Source organism: Poecilia formosa, unplaced genomic scaffold, assembly GCF_000485575.1.
Source record: "Poecilia formosa unplaced genomic scaffold, Poecilia_formosa-5.1.2 Scaffold470, whole genome shotgun sequence".
Classification (NCBI taxonomy): domain Eukaryota; kingdom Metazoa; phylum Chordata; class Actinopteri; order Cyprinodontiformes; family Poeciliidae; genus Poecilia; species Poecilia formosa.
Genome location: NW_006800409.1, coordinates 405893 through 414597, shown reverse-complemented (window position 1 = coordinate 414597; position 8705 = coordinate 405893). Strand labels below are relative to the sequence as shown.

At 39.2% G+C, this 8705-nt stretch overlaps 1 protein-coding gene and 1 long non-coding RNA gene across 3 annotated transcripts in view; both read right to left on the bottom strand.

The window, feature by feature from the left end:
- The window catches only part of ptprfa (protein tyrosine phosphatase receptor type Fa), a 36231-nt gene extending 31268 nt beyond the window's left edge, over positions 1-4963 (bottom strand). For both annotated transcript variants that reach the window (XM_007578202.2, XM_016664137.1), the window contains exon 1: positions 4800-4963. The gene's annotated coding sequence lies outside the window, so the exon portion shown is untranslated. The remainder of the gene's footprint in view (positions 1-4799) is intronic.
- Positions 4964-5847: 884 nt separating this feature from the next.
- Positions 5848-8459, bottom strand: LOC107833850 (uncharacterized). The gene is made up of 3 exons (XR_001659623.1): positions 8448-8459; positions 6886-6888; positions 5848-6059 (listed from the first exon to the last, which is right to left on the bottom strand). It is a non-coding gene; the product is annotated as an uncharacterized LOC107833850 (long non-coding RNA).
- Between the last annotated feature and the right edge of the window lie 246 nt (positions 8460-8705).

Here is an 8705-nt window from a genome sequence, read left to right as displayed (position 1 = left end):
ATCCATCGACCAGAACAACAATATCCCTCAGTGCTGAGGCATCTTCTGCTGTTTTGATTGAGCAAAGTAGGAGGGTATACCGCTCCAAGATGGCCGCCGTTTTTCCTGCGCCGGAGCGGTCCATGAGGCGTCTATGCTTATATTATGTCTATGCAACCAACAGCATGGACCAACGACGTTCATCACATATGCAGCGAACGCATATGCAATATAGACATATTCAACGTAGACATGTGCAGCAAACACATATGCAGCGAACGCATATGCAACATAGACATATGCAACATCTACATATGCAGCGAACACATATGCAGCGAACGCATATGCAACATAGACATATGCAACATCTACATGCAACATAGACCAACGACATAGACCAACGACACATCTGCACATGACTTCTACTTATTTTTGATACAAATGGAACCCCATAGCCGAAGCCCCTCTTGATCATGTCCGACGCTGCTTCGTCTGCGTTCTCGTAGGTCCGACTCCAGAGTCCCAGAAGATTCTCATCTTTGTGAACGGTGTCTGAAATCTGACATCTTTCTGTTTCGAGGCTGCCTTTAATGGGCCATATGCTTTACGTTTTTCTATGACATCCGAAGCATAATCGTTATCAAAATAAAGGGGCTCACCTTTCATCTCCACTTTCTGTTCCCAGGCTTTCCTCAGAACCATTTCTTTTGTGTTAAATTGCAAGAAATTCACAATTATAGATCTCGGGGCCGCGTTGGGAGGCGGTCTGGGAGCCAGAGCTCGGTGTGCCGCTGAGCCCGTAGTTCACTTCCATCTGGTAGCTTCAGCTGCTTGATCAGCAGATCGGTGACAAACTCGGAAACCGATCTACCTTCTTTACCTTCCGGAACTCCATAGATACGAAGATTATTTCTCCGGCTTCGGCTCTCTAAATCCACAAATTTGTCGTTCATAGCTCTGTTCCTTTCTAATGTCTCAAGCAGCGCGTCTTTCATTTCCCATCACTCAGCCTCCAGGTCAGATATCCGGGTCTGCGCCTCGGTGATGCTGCCCTTCTGGTTCATTTCCTCTCTGAATCTGTTGAGATCTTCCTTCATTGTTGCCTTTACGTCTTGTTTGAGTTCTTCTATGTCTTGCTTCATCTCGTTTTTAAACTCTTTTAAGTCTTTAGAAAGCGTCTTGATGCTCTGCAGTAACGCGTGTTGTAAGTTAACGCTAGCTTTCCTCATGGTGGCATTAGCCTCATCCTGCTGCGCCAGTATCTTGTGTTTTAGACGTTTTCTTTTCAGTCTTGTTAATTTTCGGCATCTTCCCCCTTTAAGTGATTTAGACTGAAGTTTTGGTAATTATCTGAGTTAAGCGAGGGGGGGATTTAAATACCGACATGGAGGAGCCTGTTTCTACGTGGCCATCTTGTTGCAGCGCTGACCCGGAAGTCCGATTCCAGCGGTTTTATTGAATTTATTACTTCCACAAGGCTGAGTGAAGAACCCATGCTCCAGGCAGTATCCATATCAATAGCAGGAAAGGAAAGACTTTGAAGAAATTCTTCCATTTTATTATTGTCTGTGGGAAATTCTAACGAATACAAAGAAGAATAAAATAATTTAAAAGTGTCATTAATTTCGGTGGGGTCGGTTGTAATTACCTGTTGGGTATTTTGAATACTAGATATTATACGAGAGTTGACCTGACGCCGTAACTGATGTGCCAATAAATGACCAGCCTTGTCGCCGTATTCATAAAAAACCCTTCTTATTTCTCCTGCGTCCATAAATAATTTTCAAGAATTGAATACTTTCTTACCAGTAACTCTTCCATAACAGATATTTCCTACCCAACTATTCATCCAATTATCATATCCAATCACATCTCTATCTCTCATCTGGGAAACAGCCAAAACAGTAACAAGAAGGAAAATAATTTCATAATACTCATTCAAAAAGAAAAGTGAACAAAACTTAGAAAATTACCTGGAAGACAAACTAAAACAATTATACAATTCATATGCAACTACCCCAATAGCAAATATTGAAGAAAATTAGAGGCACTAAAAATTAACTTGATAACATTATTAGTAAAAAGACACAAGTTATCCTACAAAGACTACAATATAACCATTATGAAGATAATGATAAATCTGGCAAATATTTAGCTAGTCAAATTAAACATAAGGAAAAAAAAAACCCTCATCACAACAATTCAAGACTTAACAGTAATAAGGAAAATGACTTCAAAGAAATTGATAATTTTCTCAATAATATCACACTTCCATCATTAACAAAGGAACAGTCAGACATCATAATGCCCCTTTGCCACCGGCCCGGCTTGGCTCTACTCAACTCACTTTCCGAGCGTTTCTACCGGCTTTTTTTCAAGGCTAACCCTGGTTTTGGATACCCCACTCAAATCCACAGAATATGAAATAGCTCTAAGCAAATTGTCAAACAATAAGGCCCCAGGATTAGATAGATATCCCCCTGAATTTTAAAAACATTTCTGGAAGATGCTGTCTCCACTATTTGTTAAAATGGCAGATGAAATTAAAAACAAACAGTTCATCCCATATCACAGAAGTACAGCACTAATTTAATTAATTCTGTTTGATGAAATTCTGAACAGACCATAGCCGGATCTAAAAGCTGAAAGTTGAATGGTGTTTCTAGGTGAAGCCATGATGACACAGCAAACCTCAACAAAAGTGGATTTGGGGGATTTTTCAAGATCTGACTTCTTGACTTGAATGGGATTTTTGGACAGTTTTTTGCCTATTACGTTGCTATCATAATTCAAAACACCAACAGAAGTAATAGCTCACTTCATTTTGATGTATGTTTTGTGCGAGTGTATGCAGTGGTTCAGGCATTAACAGTGACAGAAGAAAAATAAATAGACACCTTATTGGGTGTAGAAAAATATGTGTCCGCCATTGGGCAGGCACCGATAAAGAGGCCAAGGTGTAGAATAAGGACTGCCTGCCATGCACTGTGCAGGTCTCATGTAGTGGGAGTGCTTCATTAAAAAAACAAACAACAAAAAACATCCTCACCACAGCACCACACTTATTTTTGCATCCCTAGAGCAGGAGGAGGGTGTGAGCATATTATTTAAATAATTTTTCTGTTTTTCTGAAAATGTCATCCAGACCATATGTTGTGAAAGGTTTGTTCTATTCTGGTTTGTAAATCATTTCATGTATATCTAAGGAAGCATTTTATTTATTCATTGGAATCATGTTTTACTACAACAGTGATGTTTATGATGTTGCCCCATCCCTCCTTCCAGTCACAAGGAGAGTAGCAGGTTGCCAGGGCTACGGCCTCTGCCAGCCTCAGTGGGGCACATCCTCTTGGAACCTGAACCATGTTGCCATCAATTCAGCAGCCAAACTTCTCTTCACAGAGTATGTCACCCTCTGACAGTAACATGGCTAGTACCATGACTGTCCACTCTTTATTCATTAACTGTACAGAAACAATGAACACTAAACATAAAGCAAATCACATGTGTGTTAATATAGGCTTTAAAATATTATGTTGTACACATATACATACGAAGGGTCGTGTTAATGGAATATTTTCTGTATGTGACTGGTTTTCTTTTTAAACAATGGAAAAATTCGAAGCCCGTCTGTCAGGTTATAATTCACACCCTTGACTGGTGGCATGGGCAGACATTATAGACTTTACGCAAAGAGTTCATCGCAGAGGAAACTAAAATCAGTCAATAAAAATATCCTTTCTGAAAATCATCTCATGGACACTGAACTAAATGCGTCTTTTAAATGCAGCTCAACTAAGAAGAATTAAACTTCTTCCATCCCTATATATATATGTGTGTGTGTGTGTGTGTGTGTGTGTGTGTGTGTGTGTGTGTGTGTGTGTACAGAGTTTTAAATTATTTCCGGTACTATGACGAAAATCGTTATTGACTCATTGTGCGAACCAAAACAAATGGAAACGTTAATATTTTACTGCACTATAGGGTCCATGTATGGATAATGCAGAAAGTAGAAACACTTCACAATGTGAAAATGTATATATATTCTGCCATACAGGGTGGAAAGCAATTAGTTACATTTACATGTATTGCTGTAATTACAGTTTGTCTAATTTGGCCTAAAAGTGGTTTACAAAACCTGAACATTTACTTTTACTTGAATTAGTTTTGAGTAACGTTGCTCAGTTGCATTTGAAAACATATCCAATAATGAGGATATGTTTTTGCCCTTTTCTAACATATACATACAGTATAAATTATCCTACAGTAAATATTAGTTTCGTAGGTCTTCTATTTCAAGAAATTAATTTGGAAAGGTGTTTATTCTGCCTGATTTTTTATTGACTTTTTTTATATATATAAATCAATTCTTTTCATTTTAGTCTATAAAATATTAAAATTTGCCCATAATTTTAAACATTAAACTTGATGTTATGATAAATTATTCAGTACATAAGTAACATTTTTCCAGAATACTTTTTATACTTGAGTCATTTCTGGGATGGCTACTTTTTACTTTTACTTGAGTATATTGAAGTATTGCTTCTCACGTGAGTACAATTTTTGGGTATTCTACCCACCTCTGGATAAATCTGATATTCTAATTGCACATTTTTGTATAAGGTGTCCGACATAAAGTTTACCTTAGACAACTGGCCTATAGCCACATCCGCAGTTCTGTTTATTTTGCGCCTTTTGTGTATTCAGGCAGTTCAGGCTGCTCAGATTTCTAAATCTCCCACACGCAGCGTGTAAACTCTAACAAATTACACTATGCGCTTCTGACTACTGTTACTGTGTAACAAAAATGTTTGACTCACCATGCTTCAGCGTTCTCTGTCCGTTTTCAAAAGAGGAAAAGGTAGAACTGGAATTTCGTCAGAATTCTTCCAGATCGGTAAAGTTTGCTCCAATAATTTGAAATAAACTCGGACGCAGATGGGAAACGCACTGAGGCATATCCTGTTCTAGGCGGAGGAGCTGATGAGCGTCTGCTGATCATTGCTAAACGCACCCTCTTTCTCGTCGCCTGTGTCTTTTCGGCCAGGTTCGGCTGTTTCCGTAAACAGCAATCAAATAGCTTACACACTTTCAAATTGTTCAAACATATTTGAATAATAAACTCAACTTGACTGCACTGACAAGTAGAGTCAGGTGTGCACCTGACTTGGAATATTTCTGTTTGAATTAGCCATTTTTTATAGGTTGTTATAGTAATACGATGTGAATTAGCGCTACAGAAATAAACTGAATTAAAAACTGAACTGAATTGTTGATGTGGATAACTAGCCAACTGCTTCGCTCAGATGACGTAGACAATTGTTTGATTTAAAGATGAGCAGAGCGGATATTTTTAATCCTATTTGCTCACCCGTGCATTTTCATGATTCCAATACTTCTTATGTCCATGGGCTGCTATATTACTTTATTAGGTAACACTTTATTTGAAGGGGGGTGAATAAGTCATAAACATGACATAACACCTGTCATGAACATGAATAAGCCTTCATGAATATTTATGACTGTTGTCATAAAGCGTCATTTGATAAATCATGACACTTTTAATACAAAGTTGACATTATTCAAAATGTCTTTGTTATGACAACTTGACATTAACCAAGAAATCATGACTGATATAAATTTGTTATAAAAGAATTAGTGATTGCACTTTAAAAATTACGTAACTTTATGTTATTAAAGGTAAAGTTTAAACATTAATGATTTCTTGGTTGTCATAACAAAGACATTTTGAATAATGTCAACTTTGTATTAAAAGAGTCATAATTTACCGAATGACACTTTATGACTGTAATGAAGAGAGCTTCATTACTGGGTCTGTTTTTATTGAAGTCACTGTATAGCACTTTAAAAGCACTTTTTACACTTTATTAACAAGCACTTTATTTAGCACTGCACTTTAAGCAGAGATTTGCACATAAATAACAATTTGCACACGAGAAGTTTTAATTGTATTTATTGAGTATTTTAGTAATTAGCATGTAGCCTTTTGTTCTGGGCTCTGCACAGCTGCTCCTCATTGAGAAGTGAGCTGGTTGCCTGTGGAGGGAGGATAATTGTTACTCAGAGCAATGAGCTACTGGTGGGTAAAACTGAGCAAATGTTTGTGCATAATCTGTTAGGTGTGGAGTGCTGATATTGAGTGACTCACCTGTCTTTTCTGTGTCCTCTCCAGGGTGTTTGGACAAATACTACCCCAGGGGTCCAGACACCATTTATAGGTTCCGGGAGAGGCCATTGAAAAGTGTGGGGGGGGGATCTGTTATGGGTTTTTGTGGCATTTCATTTGATGTAAGATAAAACATAAAATACTTATAAAACGTAAATGTTTATATTTAGTAAAAGGTATTTTATTTAAATAGGTAGAGATTGGTTAATTGAGATCCCCCTGTGAATTGGAGGGGTTGGGTCCGTCACAGTTGGGACTATTTAAGCCTGTAGTTTCACCTGTGAAATTATTGTGTGTTGATGCTGTAAGAAGAATAAACCCACTGCTGTTTCCACCTGACTCTGCCTCAACTACTCTTCCTCACTGTAAAATCCAGCCGCAAAAGGCCGCCTTGTTACAGGTGTGGATGTCATCTTTTTTGTCTTCCTCCTTTTCATCGTCATAACCACCATCACAATCATCATCTCCATCATCACCTCCTATGACCTCTAAGTGTGTGCTGATTTGATCCATCACACCTTTGAGGACCTTCTCAAAACGTTTCTGACTTCATTTAGCCATGTTCTTCGGCTCATCAGTCCATGGGACGGCTGATGCTACTAACTGAGGCTGCATACTCTGAAGCAAGAGTGGTAACACAAAATACCGCATCGGCTGTGGTTTGGGAAGGGTATTTATGGAAAAAGGGGTTCTAATGAAAGTAATGCAAAATCTTCTACAAACTCGACAATCAGGTTTTTATAAAATGCACTTTTTGAATCATTGATGTGAAAAACATCTTTTACTGCAACACAACATTGTAAATGATCAACGATCATTTTTTTGTCCTCAGTGCTAAATGGCAGTAACTAACACAGATCATTGTATATTTATACAAATATATATATATACAGTACAGACCACAGATTTTGACACCTACTCATTCAATGAGTTTCCTTTATTTTCATGACTATTGACATTGTAGATTCACACTGAAGGCATCAAAACTATGAATTAACACATGTGGAAATATGTACTAAACAAAAAAGTGTGAAACAACTGAAAATACGCCTTTTATTCTAGGTTCTTCAAAGTAGCCACCTTTTGCTGTCATTACTGCTTTGCACACACTCTGCATTCTCTTGATGAGTTTCAAGAGGTCGTCACCTGAAATGGTTTTCACTTCACAGGTGTGCCCTGTCAGGTTAATAAGTGGGATTTCTTGCCTTATAAATGGAGTTGGGACCATCATTACTTTAAAAAATGAAGGTCAGTCAGTCCAAAAAATTGGGAAAACTTTGAAAGTGTCCCCAAGTGCAGTCGCAAAAACCATCAAGCGCTACAAAGAAACTGGCTCACATGAGGACCGCCCCAGGAAAGGACGACCAGGAGTCACCTCTGCTGCGGAGGATAAGTTCATCCGAGTTACCAGCCTCAGAAATCGCAGGTTAACAGCAGCTCAGATCAGAGACCAGGTCAATGCCACACAGAGTTCTAGCAGCAGACACATATCTGCAACAACTGTTAAGAGGAGACTGTGTGAATCAGGCCTTCATGGTAGGATAGCTACTAGGAAACCACTGCTAAGGACAAGCAACAAGCAGAAGAGACTTGTTTGGGCTAAACAACACAAGGAATGGACATTAGACCAGTGGACATCTGTGCTTTGGTCTGATGAGTCCAAATTTGTGATCTTTGGTTCCAACCACCGTGTCTTTGTGCGACGCAGAAAAGGTGAACGGATGGACTCTACATGCCTGGTTCCCACTGTGAAGCATGGAGGAGGAGGTGTGATGGTGTGGGGGTGCTTTGCTGGTGACACTGTTGGGGATTTATTCAAAATTGAAGGCATACTGAATCAGCATGGCTACCACAACATCTTGCAGCAGCATGCTATTCCATCCGGCTTGCATTTAGTTGGACCATCACTTATTTTTCAACAGGACAACGACCCCAAACACACCTCCAGGCTGTGTAAGGGCTATTTGACCAAGAAGGAGAGTGATGGGGTGCTGCGCCAGATGACCTGACCTCCACAGTCACCGGACCTGAATCCAATCGAGATGGTTTGGGAATACCTGGGAATACCACAAGCAAATGGCAACCTCGATGAGGTCACAAGGAAAGGGTGGGTAAGTCACCAGTCTTCCACCCGGGAGACCCGGGTTCGAATCCAGGCTGGGGCAAACAGTTACAACAGTGAAATTGAGCTATCCAGTGTGGGTCCTTAGGAAAGACCATTGGAGCTATATAGCCTACCTCATGCCATGAGAGACATTGATAAGCACTGTTGGAATGCTACTACTCAAGTAACCCTAGTCAGAGGCTACATGCAAAGACTGTGGGAGGAATGGTTACTTCGACATCCCCAGTTGACACTAACTGCCAAACATTTATTTTGTATTTATTTAATGTAGTATAGTTAATTATTTTTACGTCTTTCATACTGCTGCTAATTGATATGCATTACTGGACTGGTCACTATGTGATTCATTGTGTCCAGAAAACCATTTTATCCCAATATAGAACAAGGAGAAATCTGACACGAAAATATTAGTAG